The 17,716-nt window shown below is 51.5% G+C and overlaps 1 protein-coding gene across 2 annotated transcripts in view; it reads left to right on the top strand.

Annotated features, from left to right (window-relative positions):
* Positions 1 to 17,716, top strand: part of RAI1 (retinoic acid induced 1) — a 91,341-nt gene that overhangs the window by 6,511 nt on the left and 67,114 nt on the right. Inside the window, exon 1 of one of the 2 annotated variants that reach the window (XM_060203226.1) lies at positions 209 to 2,539. The exons of the other annotated variant lie outside the window; for it this stretch is intronic. The gene's annotated coding sequence lies outside the window, so the exon portion shown is untranslated. Of the gene's footprint in view, positions 1 to 208; positions 2,540 to 17,716 lie in introns of those variants that run through there. 2 annotated transcript variants of the gene reach the window in all.

The following is a 17,716-nucleotide window of genomic DNA, read 5'->3' as shown; positions in this document are numbered from 1 at the left end:
TCTGGGCTCTGTCTGTCATACCTCTCCCCCAGCATAAATCTGTGTGCTCATCGTGAATATGAATACGTAGCTGAGGTCACATGGGCTTCCTTCTGGAATCTTCCAATCTGATGCAGGCTGAGAAGAGTCTATGATTGTGATAAAGATAAAGGGTGAAAATCAAAATCACCTGTCTGCTAGGGTGGGGGTCTGGCACTCATTTGAAGGATTGCAAAGCCAGACTTTAGGGAAAAGGTTTTTAGCTGGGAGGGAGTTGTTCCCCAGGGGAGGGGACTCCTGGATCACGTCTAGTTGTCTAGCTGTGGAATTGCTGATGTGTAGTGGGGAAGAGACCCAAGCCACACAGTCTGTGTCTGTGTCTGTGTGCCCCCCACAACCAGTCCCTTGGCTCCCAACATCAGCAAGCTGATAACTTGGGACACCCTGCCCTGAAGAAGCAGCTGATGCCTCTGCCCCTCAGAAGCTTCCTGTCAGCCAGGCAGACAGACATTAAAGAGGATGTGGGCACAGCCTGGGAGGTGGCACAGTGGCTGGAGCACCTGACTCTCAAGCATGAGGTCCTGAGTCCCATCCTAGGCATCACATGTACCAGAGTGATGTTCTGCTTCTCTTGTTCTTCCTCTTTCTCTTTCTCATAAATAAATAAATGGGTCAAAAACCGAATCTAAAAAAAGGTGTGAGTTTTGGGTGGGGGGCAGGCTGTAAGGTACTACTATGGGTCTGGGGAGACCCCCCACACACACAAGGGCTTCCAGAGGCCCTTGCTGGAGGGTGGAGGGAGGCCCTGGGTTGGGGCAGCCTTAGCCCTTTCATTTCCACTCCTCTGATAAGTGAGCAAGAGGGGAATGGGGTGGGTGTGAGAAGAGGGAGAACAATATTTTTATTTCCAACACAGATAGAGGTGGGGGCAGCAGGAAAGAATAGGGTTTAGGACACCTTTGAGACCAGCACAGAAAATCCCCACTGGGGCCCAAAATAGTTCTCAGAGCCGATGCTGGGCCAAATCAGCCTTAATTGAGCTGCTCTCTCTTCTGGACTGGAGCTGGCTTTGTTCCCCTGGGGTGACATTGTCCCTTGGGTCCCTGCCCTGGCTAATTAAACAGAGAGGCCCTGGTCTCTGACCACGGCGGGAGCCTGGGAAGCTCAGCATGGCAGCCCATGGCAGAGCTCTGCCTGAGCATTCTAGAAGGCCAGAGATGCTGACCAGGGGCCAGGTGGGTGACAGACAGGCAGACAGGCCTGGTCTTGCTGACTAACACTGTGGCCTGTCTCTCTGGATGCTGGAAGGGCCAGTGAAGCGAAGCCATCACTTCCTGAGTGCCTGCTCTTGTTCTGGCCACTGGGTGGTCTTCCTTACTAACTGCCCCCACACAGGCTGCCAAGGAAACTGCACTACAGAGTAGTGACCTGCCTGAGGTCACATAGCATCCAGAGTGACAGTGGAATCTGTTAAGACTCCAAATCCAGGGGCCTGGTGCTGGTGCTTCTGGTTGAGTGCACATGTTACAGTACGTGAGGACTTGGGTTCGAGCCCCTGGTCCCCACCTGCAAGGGGAAAGCTTTGCAAGTGGTGAAGCAGGGCTGCAGGTGTCTGTCTCTCTCCCTTCCTGTCACCCTCTCAATTTCTGGCTGTCTCTATCCAATAAATAAGTAAAGATTAAAAAAAAAAAAGAATTAAAAAAAAAAACAGACTCCAAAGCCAAGCACTGTTGATGACATAGAGTCTAGACCTGAGAGGTGTCACAGGAGTGAGTATGAACTCTCTTCATTCCCCCTGCCATGGGGAAAATATGCAGACAAAGTCTTCACCCTGGACTGGCCACAGTGGTTAAACTGCAGGAGACAGGGAGGGGAAGGAGGAGGCCCCTAGAGGTTAGAAAGTGCCTGGGCCACCCAGAGTGGCTGGCTCAGAGACAGAGCCTGGGGCTGGTGGAGAAAAGCAGAGAGATTGTGGTATCTGTGCTGTATCAGTGTAGGGTTTCTTTATTTGAATGAGAGAGGGTGGCCCCAGTCTGCAGGTGGAGTGGAATGTGGGTGTTTATTTTCCTTCACCCCTGAAAGCCCTGTTTCAGCTCTGGCTGATAGTGCTGCTGCCTTAGAGGGTGCCCATGCCAGGGGTCTACCCAGGTGGGCAGTCAGAGGGTAGCACCAAGTGAGGCCCCCCATACAGCCTCTCAGCCTACAGCCCCACAACCAGTGGGGGATATCTGGGACATTCCCCACCTCAAAAAAAAAAAAAAGCAAGGGGCGGAAACCTGACACCCCTCATTTCCTGCAGTTTGGCCCCTGCACCAAGTCATTGGCTGCCTTATCTCCTGGCAGCTGTGGGTTGCTGGGAAGGCAGGGTAGCCTTCCTGAATGACAAACAAAACAAGTCTTGCTCACAGGCAATGGGAGACTGGCTGGGCCTGCCTGGCTCCCTCTGTTTCAGCTCCTGGCGGGGGTTGGGGGCTGGGGGCTCTCCTGCTTCACCCAGCAGGCACTGTCTTGTGCTAAGGGGCCTGCAAAACCATTGTAGGACAGATGTCCCTGACACGAGGTAAACGGATTTGGGGACCCGTGGTGGTCGTGAGGCCAGGCTTGTGGGAATGGCCATCCCCTTCTTCCCCTTCAGCTGGTGGGGAGGGAGGTTTGCAGAGGAAGCCAGGCTGGCAGGCAGGTAGCAAACGAGAAGACATTGGATCCAGGGGGAGCAGCAGAGAAAGCAAACAAACAGGGTTTTGTGCAGCTGCTGATGTGTCTCAGAAGGGAAGTCAGGCCTGTGGCAGAGGAGGAAGGCCCGGTCATTGCTCTGGGCCTGAGATGGCAGCTGGGGCTGCTGTGCGGGAGCCAGGAGCCGGGAGGCCCCGGGAGTCCCAGCCCTGGCACCTAAACAGACCTGGCGGGGCTGGGGCAGGGGGTCCCGCCTAGGGCTGTCCGCGCTCCTGCTGGGGGGAAGGAGGGCTAGAGGCCATCGGGGCTCCCCAGGGAGCTGCCGGCTTGTCGGGCAAGTGGGAGGGCTGGGCACTGGGCCGCTCGGGTCTGAGCTGCTCAGGGAAGCGCGGGGCGGGCCCGCCGGGAGGGGCGGGCTGACTCAGGGGAGGGCAGGGGCCTTGTTGGGGGTGCAGACTCCTACGGGGGTGGGCGGCGGGACCGCGCCGACACGCTGGCAGCCCGGTGATCGCCTCCGGGGCCATTTCCTCTCCTCCCGCGACTCCGAGCGGGCGGGGCGGGCGCTGCGCTTCCTGTAGCCCGGCGGCCCTTCCATCTTTGCTGAGCCGCTCACCCCCACCTCCCCGCCGTGTCCCGCCAGCACCTCCCGCCCCCCGCCCCGCAGCTGCTATACCGAGAGGGGCGGGGTGCAGGCGCCCTGGGGCCTGGCGTCCCGGCGTGCCCCGCGGGGGGCGGGGCCTTCACTTGGGCGCTCAGTTGGGAGGGGCGGGGCCTTTCCTGGAAACTGGGGTTGAGGGTGGGGCCTCCAGTTGGGCTCTGTGCTCCGGGTTGATGCCGGTGTCTGGGCAGGGCGTGGCGGGTCGTGGCGGGTCTACCCCGGCGGAGGGCTCCCTATCCCAGCTCTGCGCCCCGCTGGAGCTCGCGGGCATTGGTTGGCAGCCACGACACTTTCCTGCCTTGGCAGCCCCTTTCTGGCTTGCGAGCTCCACCTGCCCCGCCCTGTGGGGTAGCTGCCCAGGGGCCTTTGGTGGGCTTCAATGCTGTAGCCACTCAGGCTTCTAAATAGTAATGAAAACTTATTAACATGTTGATTTCAAGAAACCTAAGTAATATGAAGATAAGTGGAGCCCCTTCCCACCATCACTCTGCTCAACATTGTAGATACTGTCCACATTCATTCTTCAGACATGTGATGAACAATGTGACAACTCCAATCCCTATAAAACCATGGGGCCGCGATGTATAGTTTTGCAGTGTACTTGGTGTTTTTGGTTTCGTTCTTTTTCTCTCACTTTAAAAGGAGGGCAGGCTTATAGACTTTTGGAAATGACAAATTAAAAGAAAAAGTTCACCCGTGCTTCCAGTCTGCAAAAGTAGTCACACCTGACTTCTTTTTAAAAAGGTGTGTTGGGGGGAGGGTGCAGCGGGTTAAGGGCACATAGCATGAAGCGCAAGGAACGGCCTAAGGATCCCGGTTCCAGCCCCGGCTCCCCACCTGCATGGGGGGTCGCTTCACAAGCGGTGAAGCAGGTCTGCAGATATCTATCTTTTTTTAAAAAAAAAACTTTTAAAAAACATTTATTTATTCCCTTTTGTTGCCCGTGTTGTTTTATTGTTAGTTATTATTGTTAGTTATTGATGTCATCATTGTTGGATAGGAGAGAAATGGAAAGAGCAGGGGAAGACAGAGAGGAGGAGAGAAAGATAGACACCTGCAGACCTGCTTCACCTCTTGTGAAGCGACTCCCCTGCAGGTGGGGAGCTGGGGGCTCAAACCGGGATCCTTATGCTGGTCCTTGTGCTTTGTGCTACGTGGGCTTAACCTGCTGCGCTACCATCCGACTCCCAGTATCTTATCTTTCTCTCCCTCTCTCTGTCTCCCTTCCTTTCTCCATTTCTCTGTTCGGTCCAACAACAGCGACATCATCAACAACAACAACAATAATAACTACAACAATAAAACAAAGGCAACAAAAATAAATAAATTTAAAAAAATTTTTTTAAAAGAAGGTCCCACGTGTCCCACCTCATGGGCCACCTCTACTCTGTGAGCCAAGGTGAAAAGGCGGGGAGCTGTGTCATGAGCCCACAACCCACAGCTGGGGAGATTCTGCCTCTAGCAGACTTGCAAGTTTACTTATCAGATGCCACAGGCCAGCTCACTTTACCTCCAGCAGATCAGCTGCCAGGTGGGGCTGAGATTGTTGCTCCTAACCCAAATGAAGGATCTGAATTCGCTCCTAGAAGTCTGTGTAGTGGGAAGGGTCTAGCATGGACCCTGGTGTTTGCAGTCCTTGAGGGAGTGGTGCTGTGCACAGACACGTGCACCTGAGGGTGTGGTTGGCAGGGTGTTTGGGTGTGTGTGTGTGTGTGTGTGTGTGTGTGCGCGCGCATCTATCTGTGTGTCTGTCTGTCTAGGGTGAGAGAACTGACTGAGAGGGTCAGTCTATCTGGGTGTACTCTGGGGTGTATGGGCAGAAGTGTATAGTTCGGCTCCAGTTTGTGTCTGCATTTGTGGGCAGGGAAGCCTGGTGTTCCCACTGGATGTCTGTTGACCCCTCCCAACCTGGGGGTGCTGGGAGAATAAGCAGTGAGCCTATCCCGGGAGCTCCCTACCACCCCCGCACTGCCCCCCACCCCCACAGCCATGAACTCCCGCTAGCACTAGAGAATTTCTGAAGGTGCTGAAGGTGCTTAAATGGGCCAGGCCCACGAGGGAACTCATAGCTTCTGCAGTTAAGTCTGGAGACTGGAACCTCTTGCGGGAGGTTAGAGCTTATGACTCTGGCTCCCTCTTTCTCATGTTAATGAGCCTCATGAATGCTTAATGACTGGGATCTGGGGCTCTAATTGCACCTGCCTAGGGAGGGGGGCGGCGTTGGGAGCACACAGCTTCTGTTGCCCAGGCCTTATTTACCTGTAATGTGGTGATGTGTGTTTTTTTTTTGGGGGGTGCTCTAGGTTCCTTTTAATTACAGTGTCACCCTGCCTTAGCAGAGCCCTGCCATCCATTAGCCTGGCACCCACCCCTGGGCCCCTGTATCCACTCTGGTAATTGTCACTGGCCTCCCAGCATTGGGACATTCAAGGCCTTCGGGATCTGCCACTGCCTACTGGCTGGATTGCCACTCTGGTCCCACATACAGTAGGGGGGCTGTTTGCACATTGAGTGCCAGGCATCCTGGGGTGACCCACCTCCCCACCCTCTCCCTGAGCCTCCCCTCCCATACACACACTGCTGCTTCAGACTCCTTTTGCCTTTTGGGAGCAGTTGTCTTGATCTAGAACAAAGACCTGCCTCCCCCTACCACTGTCCCCCCATTAGCCTCAGGAAAGTCTCTGTGGGAAAGGGGCAGACTTTGGGAAGGGGTGTCTGGATGTATCCCTCACTTCATCAGGGCCATCTGGTGAATCCATCTGGGGGTGGTGCAGGGCAGGGGCTTCATGTGAGAAGAAGGGGGCCCTCTTATAGGGTGGCTTGGGGCTTTACTCCCTTTTCTCTCCCTCACCCCACTCTTTTCTCTGAGCAGAGAGAAGGGAAAAGGGGAAGAAGGGAAGGTGGGATGGCCCTGTGGTGACCCTAGAGAGGCCCCTTTCTCCTCTCCTACTTCTCCACCCCTCACCTAGCCAAGTTTATGTTTACAAGAGAGTTCTCCCTTATCATCCATAACCATCACTGCTCCCACATGTCAAGATGGCCAAATTCAGCCTCTCAGTGACCAGCATATTTGCAACTTGAGCCTGGCTCCCCTGCATCCACCTCAGCCCCTCAGATATGTTTGTGGGCCTACTGTGTGTGTGCTGTGCCATGCTGGCGTCTGCATTGAACCTATGGGCTCAGGAGCCGTGGGGCCTGCTGACTACAGCAAGAGAAGACTTCCATGGGTGAGCACCTATTGGTTGCAGCTCTTTTCCTACTGTGTGACACTTATGGCACTCAGGAAATAGTCACCACCAGAGGGGTGGCTTTTATCACTGCAGCTAGTGAGGGCCATGTAGGGTGTGTCTTTCAGAGTTGCTCAGCTCAGGGCCCTGGAGAAGATGCAGTAGATGAGCCTTGAATTCTCAAGTGTAGGGTCCTGATTTGGATTCCCAGCAGCACAAATGCCAGAGTTATGCTCTGCTTTTCTCTCTCCCTCCCTTCCTCCCTCCCTCTCTTGTTGATTAGTATATATATTTTTTCTATAAGAGGGTTTTTTAAAAAAATATTTATTCCCTTTTGTTGCCCTTGTTTTTTTGTTGTAGTTATTATTGTTGTTGTTATTGATGTCGTCATTGTTGGATAGGACAGAGAGAAATAGAGAAAGGAGGGAAAGACAGAGAGGGGGAGAGAAAGATAGATACCTACAGACCTGCTTCACCGACTGTGAAGCGATTCCCCTGTAGGTGGGGAGCCAGGGGCTTGAACCGGGATCCTTACTTCAGTCCTTGCACTTTGTGCCACATGCGCTTAACCCACTGCGCTACTGCCCGACTCCCAATTAATATATTTTTAAAAGAAAATCAGTAATCATCAGCCCCCACAATGTCCATTACACACCTGTATGGTTTCACTTGTAATCTCCATAGCAACTCCATTTCCAGGTGGGAAAACTAGTCCTGGGAAAGTGAAGGCACAGAGCAGAGGTGGGAGCCCACCCCAGGCAGATCTGCTCTCAGACACCTCTGACTGGGGGTTGGTATGGTTGCTTACTTGGAAGGGTGCTGGTTTTACCACACCAACACCCACTCAAGCCAAGTTCAAGCCACTGTACACCATGTGGAAGCACTATAGCACTGAGGGAAGTTCTTTGCTATGTTCTCTCTCTCTCTCTGAGATAGTTGGCCTGAATCAGGGCTTCTGGCAATGACAAAATACCCCTCTGTGGGGGGCCAGGAGGTGCTGCACCCGGTAAAATGCACACATTACCATGTGCAAGGACCAGGGTTGGAGTTCCCCACCTGCACAGAGGAAGCTTTACAAGTGGTGAAGCAATGCTCTTTCTCACTGTGTCTCCTCCCACTCTCAATTTCTCTCTGTCCTATCAAATAAAATAGAAAGAAAAAATGGTCACTGGGAGCAGTGGATTTGTAGTGCCAGTACTGAGCCCTAGTGATAACCTTGGTGGCAATAAAAACAAAAACAAACAAAAAACCTTGTGTGACTTCTTTTTCTGTTCCACACTATTCTGTGGCCCCCATTATGGCTTCTCTGAAGACTTTAAGACCTTGTTTTCAGAAGCCCTAGATATGAGATCAAGGAAGTCTTTCCTCCCTCTGCCTCCCTTTAGTCAGTCAGTCAGTCTCTCTCTCTTTGCCTCCAGGGTTATTGCTGGGGCTCAGTGCCTGCAATATAAATCCACTGCTCCTGGAGACTATTTTTTCACCTTTGTTGCCCTTGCTTATTGTCATCATTGTTATTGTTATTATTGTTGCTGTCATTGTTGTTGGATAGGACAGAGAGAAATTGAGAGAGGAGGAGAAGACAGAGAGGGGGAGAGAAAGATAGACACCTGCAGACCTGCTTCACCGCCTGTGAAGCAACCCTCTTGCAGGTGGGGAGCCAGGGCCTTGAACCGGGATCCCTGCGCTAGTCCTTGCACCTCGTGCCATGTGTGCTTAACCCACTGTGCTATCACCTGACTCCTGGTGTCTCTTTTTAAAATAATTTTTTTATGAGGGCCAGGCGGTAATGCAGCAGATTAAGCACAGATGGCATGAAGTGCAATGACTAGCATAAGGATCCTGGTTTGAGCTCCCAGCTCCCCACCTCCAGGGGGGTCGCTTCACAAGCAGTGAAGCAGGTCTGCAGATGTCTATCTTTTTCTTTGCCTCTCTGTCTTCTCCTCCTCTCTCAATTTCTCTCTGTCCTATCCAACAACAACAACAACAGCAATGACTATAACAATAACAAGTGCAACAGAAAAATGGCCTCCAGGAACAGTGAATTCATGGTGCAGGCACTGAGCCCCAGCAATAACCCTGGGGGCAATTTTTTTTTTTTTATGAGAGTAGGGGAGAAAGAGACCAGAGCAATGTTCAATTCTGGTATGTTGTGTGGGAAATTGAGCCTGGGTCTCCTGGCATGTGAATCCTGAGTCCTGTGCTCCAATGCTGAGCTACCTTTTGGGCCCCCTTTACCCTGTCTGATCAGAAATATTCCTGGACTTGCTGAGCCAGCCACTGAAGCCTCTTATCTAGGGCTCCTCATGCTATCCAGGTACCTGGGGACATTCAAGCCCTAGGTGACCTTCACCCAGCCATGGCTCTCTCTGAGCTTTACTTCCTCCATGGAGACATTGTGACCAATCTCAGGACTTTCAAGAGTACTGCTATCAGAGACATGAGCAAGCGTGATATAGCAACATTTGGGTACTCTTCACGGTAGCCAGGGTCACCCTGACACTTCCTTATCCCTCAGCTGTGACCCCTGGTAGGACTTCACACAGAATAATGAGCTCTGGAGGAAGCCTGCAGAAGAAAACTGAATGTTACTGCTGACTCTTCTAGAATGTTCCACACAGATGCTCATGAATTTGTTAACATCCGTCGTTCAGCAAATGTCTCTTGAGCACCTGTTTTATGGGTCCCAGGGAGCTGAAGCTGGGTCCACAGAGTGGCTGGCTCACATGATTCTGAGGGGATAGAGCTGACTTTCTGGGGGCTCAGAGTAGGGTGCGGAGGAGGAAAATGAGCATCAGGTTTGTGGAGCTCGGTAAAGGAGAGGCTTAACATTCAGGACAGAGGATCCCGAGAAGGAATTTCTCCTCTGTGAAAGTAAACTGCATGGTCCAGGAGGTGGTGCAATGGTAAAGCTTTGAACTCTCAAGCATGAGGTCCTGAGTTTGATTCCTGGCAGTACATGTGCGAGAGTGATGTCTGGTTCTTTCTCTCTCCTCCTATCTTTCTCATAAATAAAATCTTAAAAAGAAAAGAAAAAAGAAAGAAAAAGAAAGTAAACAAATTGCTACCCTGGAGGTTGTACAGTGGTGAGAGGACTGGACTCTCAAGGTCCTGAATTCCAACTCCAGCATGGTATGTGCCAGTGATATTGTGGGGTCTCTCTCCCTCTCTACCCCCCTCTTCATTAATGAATAAATAAGGGCAGGACTGGGTTGGAGGCCATTGATCCTTGGGGCACCTACAACCCTGGGGTCCTCTGCACAGCATTGGGGATGATTTAGGGACCTCTGCAGTCAGAAGTTGAACCATTCAGTGGGCTGAACACTGAAGAGAAGTGAGAATAGCCTTCCTGCCCGAGAATGACTAAGGGCTTGGGGGTGGCCTCAGGGATGGGGGGATACATTTTGTCCCTGCAGAGTGGGCACTCTTCCACAATTTCACCACCACAGTCCAGGCTCTCACCTCTCAAATGTGGGTGCTCTCTTCATTGCACAGATATTAATTGAATCCCTACTGTGTGCACTGCTCCCCATGCAAAGCAGAGACCCCTGCCAGGCAAAGAGGTTCCTTTCCATTAGGAGAAAATGCTAGAAGGCCAGAAATGCAACAAGGAAAAGATGCAGAGCAGGACTCAGGAAGATCCTCAGTGGCAATTTGAGAAGTTTGGCAAGACCTTGTGAGCCTAGGAGGCTAAGGACTGGCTGTGCAAAGGGCCTGAGGCAGAAACATGCTGAGGATCTAGTGTGACCAAGCTAGGATGAGGGCACAGGGTTTGTGACAAGTCTTCAGACCACTGCCAGGTGTCATCTTGAGACTGGAAGCCACAGGAGGCCCTGAGCCTCTTGGGGACATGAAAGATCCCAGTAGAATAGAGAACAGAAGTTTCCAGAGTCCTGACATTGGCTACTAACCTAGGCCTTATGGGCTGAGATGACCCCTTGCCCCATCACCCAGAAGTGAAGGAATGGGTATTCCCACTTCTCAGGTCTCTCCATGTTGGCCTTGTCCCCCTCCAAGTGTCTGTGGACCTGGAGGTGGCCTGTCTCTGAGAGGATGCCCCTGGGTGACCCTATGAAGCCAGTGTCTTGTCTCTTAGCACTAGCATTCATTAGTGGGGGGGGGTGCATGCAATGAGCCCCCACTATAGACCATTAAGTGCTCCACAGGAACTCAGTACATGAATGGATCCACTGATTCCCTTGGTCTTTTTATTTAGCCAAAGAGTGAAAGATGGGGAGGGGAGAAGAGGGAAGGGGATAGAAGGGGAGGGGAGGAGAGGAGAGGAGAGGAGAGGAGAGGAGAGGAGAAGAGAGACGCTCCATTGCATCACTCCACTGCTTGTGAAGCTTACCCCCTGCAGGCACTCACATGTTGGTATCTCAGGGTTCGAGGGCCTGGGTCCTCACACATGGTAACATGTGCACTCTACCAGGTGAGGGGCAGAGGGAAGCAGAGGACACCAGTCCCTGCCTCAGAGCAGTCCTTCCTCCCCAAACCTCAAAGTCAACCTCAGAGTGCCTCTGTCCTGTGAGCTCAAAGGGCTAGCTAGAGCCCACATGAAAACTTCCAGAACATTCCTGCCAGAAGGAGAGCCACTGTTGTCTCTGACATGGGCACATTGGGGCACTTAATTTGGGCTCCTCTGAGCCCTTTCCTACCCCCATGCCAACAGTGCAAGGCACTGAGCCCTAGTGGGCAAAGGGAATGCCATGTACTCCCAGCACTAGGGGAGACCAGTCCCAGCTCCCAAAGCACCCAGGACTACAGCCATGGTGACAGTGACTATCTTTCCAGTGCTTCCAGGACTTGGCATCACTCTGGCCTGCCCCCCCTCCCACTTTCCCTAGGTCTGCTGGACTTGAGAGGTGGTGTTCCTACCAGGCTCCATAAATCTCAGGACCAGCCTCAGGTGGGGTGTACTCAAGGCTCTGACATGGCATGGATGCTGGGGGACTTCCAGGTAGAGGTGTCTGGGGATAGCAGCCAGTCAGGGCTGTGATTGGTTTTGTCAGCTCTTCTGCCCAGCTGCCCCTGGCAGATGGTTCCCAGTGCCTAGTAAAGATGGGTCCTCTACTGTTTTCAGAGCCAGGAGAAGCAGTTTGGGAATCAAGCAGAGGGTTCCCTAGATACACCGTTTGAGTCCCAGGCCCCTGAGAAACCTGGCATCCCAAAGGTGGGAGCCTTCAGGGTTTGTTTTTTCAGGGGCCCAGAAAGGGCAAAGGTTTTGTCCAAGGCTACACAGCAACGCCAAAACACAGGCTGAGCAGACACTTCCTCCAGCATGAGGGAGCAGAGGAGGAGGCTGAACCAGCTTTGCATCATGCCTTTCCTCTCCCCCCTCCCCTCCTCTCCTTTCTCTCTCTCTCTCTCCCCCTCCCACCCTCCCTCTTTCTTGTTTGGAGAATGACTCACAGGAATGCAGCAAAATCCTGATGGATGGGGAGGCAGAGCTATAGGACTAGAAAACCTGTCCAGGATGAGGAGGCAGGCTGAGCTGAAGTCAGGGGGCATTGGGGAGGTATGCTAGCTGGGGAGCAGCACAGTTAGCACGCTACCCCATCTTCCTCACCCCTCCTCGTGCCCCCACTGTGCAGCTGCTCTCAGCCTGATCTAGGTGGCCCCTTGCCAGATCTGTGTTGCCCCTCCATTCCTTATGACCCTGGTGGGGTTGGGGGTGGTCCCAAGCTATTTAACACAGCTTCCCAGGGTGAGCAGGCACCCTCCCTCCCCCAGCTCAGGCATATGGGATCATACAGGGGTGCAAAGGAGAGCAGAGCAGGAGGGGTTTCTTTGAAAGGAGCTAAGTATACTTTGAAATATGCTTATTGGACAACTTGGTGAGTGTACCAAGACCATGGAATCAGCCACTTTGAAAGGGTAGATTCTACACTGTGTGAATCAGAATAATATATGGCATTTGAGAACCTACCGACATTTTTTTTTCATTAAGATTTATTTATTTACTGATGGTGTGGGGGAGAGAACCAGAGCATCACTCTGGCACATAACAAGGGAATTAAACTTGGGACCTCATGCCTGCAAATCTGATGCTTTAGCCACTGCACAACCTCATGGGCTGTCCTGCCAGGATTGCTAAGTAGAATTGATGCCTATAAGATGATTGTAAGAAAAGAAATCAACACTAACTCTAACTGCCACATAGGAAGGACCTTTCATTTTTTTCTCCTTTTGTCTTTGTATTTTTTCTGGCCCACTTAACAACTTTTTGGTTTAAAGGAGCTATTGGGGCTGGGTGGTAGTGCAGCAGGTTAAGCACACATGGCGCAAAGCACAAGGACCAGCGTAGGTATCCCGGTTTGAGCCCCCGGTTCCCCACCTGCAGGGGGTCACTTTACAAGCAGACCTGCAGGTGTCTGTCTTCCTCTCCCCCTCCCTGTCTCCCCTCCTCTCTAGATTTCTCTCTGTCCTATCCAACAACAACATCAATGGCAACAATAACAACAAGGGCAACAAAGTGGGAAAAAAATGGCCTCTAGGAGCAGTGGTTTCATAGTGCAGGGACAGAGCCCCAGCAATAACCCTGGAGGCAAAAAAAAAAGTAGCTTTTTTTAAAAAAAATATTTATTCCCTTTTGTTGCCCTTGTTTTATTGTTGTAGTTATTACTGTTGTTTTTGATGTCGTTCTTGGATAGGACAGAGAGAAATGGAGAAAGAAGGGGAGGCAGAGGGGGAGAGAAAGATAAGACATCTACAGACTTGCTTCACCACTTGTGAAGTGACTCCCCTGAAGGTGAGGAGCCAGGGGCTCAAACTGGGATCCTTGCACTTTGTACCACCTGCACTCAACCCGCTGTGCTACTGCCCGCATGACTCCCTTTTTTTTTTTTTTTTGAAAAAAGAGAAAGGAAGAAATACCTGCTGGAAAGATAGCCAAATGGTTCTATACCTAAAGTTTCAAGGTCCCAGGCTCAATGTCCAGCATCACCATAAGCCAAAGCTGAATAGTGCTCTGATAAAGAGAGAGCAAGAGAGAAGAAAAATAACTGCTTCTTGGGCTGGCAAGTCAGCTTATCTGGGAGGGTGTCTGCTTTGTCATATACATGACCAAGATTCCAGTCCTGCCCCCATGACACTGAGGAAGAAGCTTTGGTGCTGTGATGTCTCTCCCTCTGTCTCTCTCTTTCTGTCTGAAGAGTTAGCTCAAAACAGTGAAGCCCTGACAACAACAAAGAAAAGCTCTTTGACTTAGGTAGGCAAGGTAGGAGGTTTTGAGCAAAAGGCCCCCAACTCCAACCTTCTGGAAGGTTCCTGCTCATGTGGTCAAGTCCTAGGACTAAAATCCCACTGAGCCCCACATTGACCCCTCTGCCCCAGACCACCCCTCTCTGCCAGCTAGCCTTAGGCAGGCCTCTCACCAGGCTCATTGGCTCCATTTCTGGGCAGCTCTGTCGGCTTAGCCTGCTCTTCCTTATATGGAGGTGAAATTCTCACTCCTGTTCCTCTACCTCCCCTGGTTGCCTCTCTGAGCCCCATTTTCTATATGCTTCAGGAGGTAGAGGTAGGGGGTCTGGACTCTCATCCCTCCCCACGCCCCACCTTGGCCTTGGCTGCATTGGCATGGGACCTGGGGATTCAGTAGTCATTTGGCTCAGGGGACCAAGTGTGGGTGAGCCTGTATCCAACAGCCCAGACTAGGGGGTTTCCGCCAAGCAGATATGCCTGGCCCAGCCTGGAGCTTGAAGAGAAACCCCTAACCCCTCGGGCTGTGTGTCAGATGCCCTTGTCCCCACTAGAGCTGTGGACTAAAACTCAGGAAGAGGGAAGGTACTGGAAAGCTGTTCTACACCCTCCCACATGGCCCTGAGGGCAAGCAGGAGTGTGCAGCTTGAGCTACTGCTGGGGTCTGAGAGGCATGCAGCTATGACTCTGGATGTATAGATGACAGGAGGGTCTGGTGCCACTTGGCCCTGGGCCTGTTTCAAAGCTTACTCTGAGCCCATCTGAGTTTTTGCCTCAGTGGGTGGTGAGGGGGTACTATGGGGAGACAGTGCTGGCTGACTTCACTCTTATCTTCTAGTGTCCCCACCCCAATCCTGTCTGCAGTACCCTGCCTCACAGGAGACTTTGGGAGTGATGCCAACCTGGAGAATAAACTCCAGAAGAATAATCCCCTCCTCCTCAGTCTCTCCCTTCTTTCTAACCCCCCCCCACACACACTTAGACAGTAAAAAAATTTCTCACAGCACAAAAACATCCTCCCCAAGTGTCCCTTCTTCCTTAAAACTATTTTTATTTATTTTTTATCTTTTTATTATTATTGGTTTATTAGATAGAGGTAGAGAGAAATCAAGAGGAAAGGACAGATAGAGAGGGAAAGATTAACTGCAGCACTGCTTCACTACTCATGAAGCTTTTCTCCTGCAGGTGAGGACCTGGGTCCTTGTACACTGTAATTAATGGTGTGTGCTTAACTGAGTGAGCCACCATTTCACTCCTATTATTTTTTTAACCATAGCTGCTCAGCTCTGGTGGTGCTGGGGATTGAAGCTGGGACTTCTGGAGCTTCAGGCATGAAGATCTTTTGCAGGGGGTTGGGTGGTGGTCCACCCAGTAGAGATACAAGAGAGCAAGGACCTAGGTTCAAGCTCCCAGTCCTCATCTGCAGGGGGCAAGTTTCATGAGCGGTAAAGCAGTGCTGCAGGTGTCTGTCTCTTTTCATCTCCATCCCCCCTTCCCTTTCCATTTCTTTATTATTATATATTTTTTACCAGAGCACTGCTCAGCTCTGGCTTATGGTGGTATGAGGGACTGTACCTAGGACTTTGGAGCCTCAAGCATGAGAGTCACTTTGCATAACTATTAGGCTAGCTACCTCTGCCCTCAATTTCTGTCTCTGTCCAAATAAAACAGAAAGATTAAAAAAATGAAGAAAGTCTTTTACATAAATATTATGCTATCTCCCCACCCTCTTCTTCTTTTTTTTTCAATGAAGTCTGGGGAATGAACCTAATAACTCCTGCTTAAGTGAAACCAACACTGAGCAGCCTCCTGATTCAATCATTTCTCTCCCAAAGGAGGGGGTGAGGAGAGCAGGTGAGACAGAGAAGAGAAACACTTTTCCACCACTGATGGAGCTTCCCATGTGCTGTCCATGGTGCCTCCATGTGGTGTTGTGGCTGGGAACCAGAACCTCATTCATAGGTGTGTGCTGTACCACCTGGTCTGTAGATCACCTGATCTATCTCCCAGTCCATCTGTTTGTTTTGCTCAGCAGTTTCTTCTCCATCCTTCTAGGGGTCATCTTTGCCCTGGGTAGGGCTTCCCAGCCATCTGTCTCTCAGGTTCCTGCTCCAGGAGTCTGATCTCTCTTGTCGATTCTGTGGATGGTAGCTGCTGATAGGGGTGTGTGTATGCTTGTGTGAAGTGTGGCATGCCTGCTTGCTGTCACTGGACTGCAGGGATGTCTGGCTTTGGCCTTCCCTGACCACCATGTCTCCTTCTAGGCCTCAGGGTGGACTATCCTTCAGTGGCCTCTTCCCCTGTTCCCACATGGTCCCCATTGGTCAGCCTATATGCCCATATGTGATATCTCTGTGGGGCTTGCTGGGCTGTGCTCAGAGGTGGCCTGTAGTTGAGGCTCTGGCTACAGTCAAGCTCAGTTCTGCAGAGGAGATACACACCTTATGGAGACATCACTGGTGTGATATTTACAGAATGTAGGAATACTGCTTTCTTTCAGGCCAAAAAACAAAACAAAACAAACAAACAGACAAAAAAAACCCCATTCATTTGCGGCAGAGGGCAAGGGTCAGCTTATGGCTGGGGTTTGGGGAGATCTGCCTGTGGTCAACATTGAAGAGGTGGCTGCCACTGTGGTCCAGGGCCATTCTGTATGTGACTGGGCTCAGGGCTCTGTATTAGCAGAGACACTACACCATGGCCCATGGCCCCTTGGCAACTCCCTTGTCAAAGAGATGGAGGGCTGGGCTGCTGGCATCCAAGAGGTAGAAAGGTACTGGTAGACTCAGGCACACAGCTTCTAGAAGCTTCTGTAACAGACTCCTGGCCACTCAGTTGTGCCAGGCACGGGCAGTCTTAGATAGGCCCAGGAACCGAAAGTGGGCTGCTCTGGAGATTCTGGATCTGAAGAATGCAAGGGGGGGGGGGAGTGCAAGTTGGCCCTCCTCACCAGTCTCACAATGACCCCTGCCCTCTGAACCCAGGGCTTTGCATTGTCCAAGCTTAGGAACTTAGCCTAGCACCTCCAGAGCCCCAGACACACAGTAAGGAATAAACAGGTAGGGCAGGAGCTGTGTGACAGTTCAGGACCCTGGGCCAGGTCTGCTCTGCCAGAATCAGAGCTGAATGACTTCCTCTGGTTTAGCAAGGAGAGATGGACAGACAGACACAGACAGATGGCAGGCGGGAAAGCCATAGGCAGCAAAGATAAAAGGCTGAGCAGATCAAAGGAAGGCACACAAGGAGCTGGTCTCGTCATTTAGGCTTATTTATTTCATATGAAACAGAGGGTTTCACACACGGGGGGGGCGGGGGGGGGCGGGGAGAAAGAGTGAATAAGCCAGCAAAACAGCTCAGCTGAACAGTGTGCTGCTTTGCCATGTGCATAAGCCTGGTTCAAGCCTGGCCCCTACCATACTAAAGGAATTTTTGGTGCTGTGGTTTCTTTCACTCTCTGCCCCACTCACTCTATCTGTCTGTCTGTCTGTCTGTCTGTCTGTCTATCTACCTATCTATCTATCCATCTACCCACCTACCTACCTACCTATCTATCTAGAGAGGTGTCAGAGCATCACTCCAGTACATGTGTCTCTGATGATCAAAATGGGAGCCTCAAGTCTGTGCCCTACCAGCTGAGTTATTATCCCCCACCTTTATTTGCTGTCTTTATTTTTGCCAATTATTTTTACTCACTTATGTGAAAGAGAGAGGGGAGAGACAGAGATATAGAGAACCAGAGCATCACTCTGCCACATGTGATGTTGGGTTGAACTCGGGACCTCATGCTTTCAAGTTCAGTGCTGAACTTGAAAACCTTCCAGGTTTTCTTTTTTCTTCTTCTTCTTTCTTTTTTTTAAAAAAACTTTACTTCTTTTATCTCCCTCCCTCCCTTCCAGGTTTATTTTTAAAAGAGCACAGAAGCGCTACTCAGCTCTTGGCACATGATGGTGCTGAGAATTGAACCTGGGGCCTGGGGTTTTAA

The sequence above is a fragment of the Erinaceus europaeus genome, chromosome 12, assembly GCF_950295315.1.
Source record: "Erinaceus europaeus chromosome 12, mEriEur2.1, whole genome shotgun sequence".
Classification (NCBI taxonomy): Eukaryota; Metazoa; Chordata; class Mammalia; order Eulipotyphla; family Erinaceidae; genus Erinaceus; species Erinaceus europaeus.
Note: the sequence above shows the minus strand (reverse complement) of the source record. Positions and strands in the feature narration are given on the sequence as shown.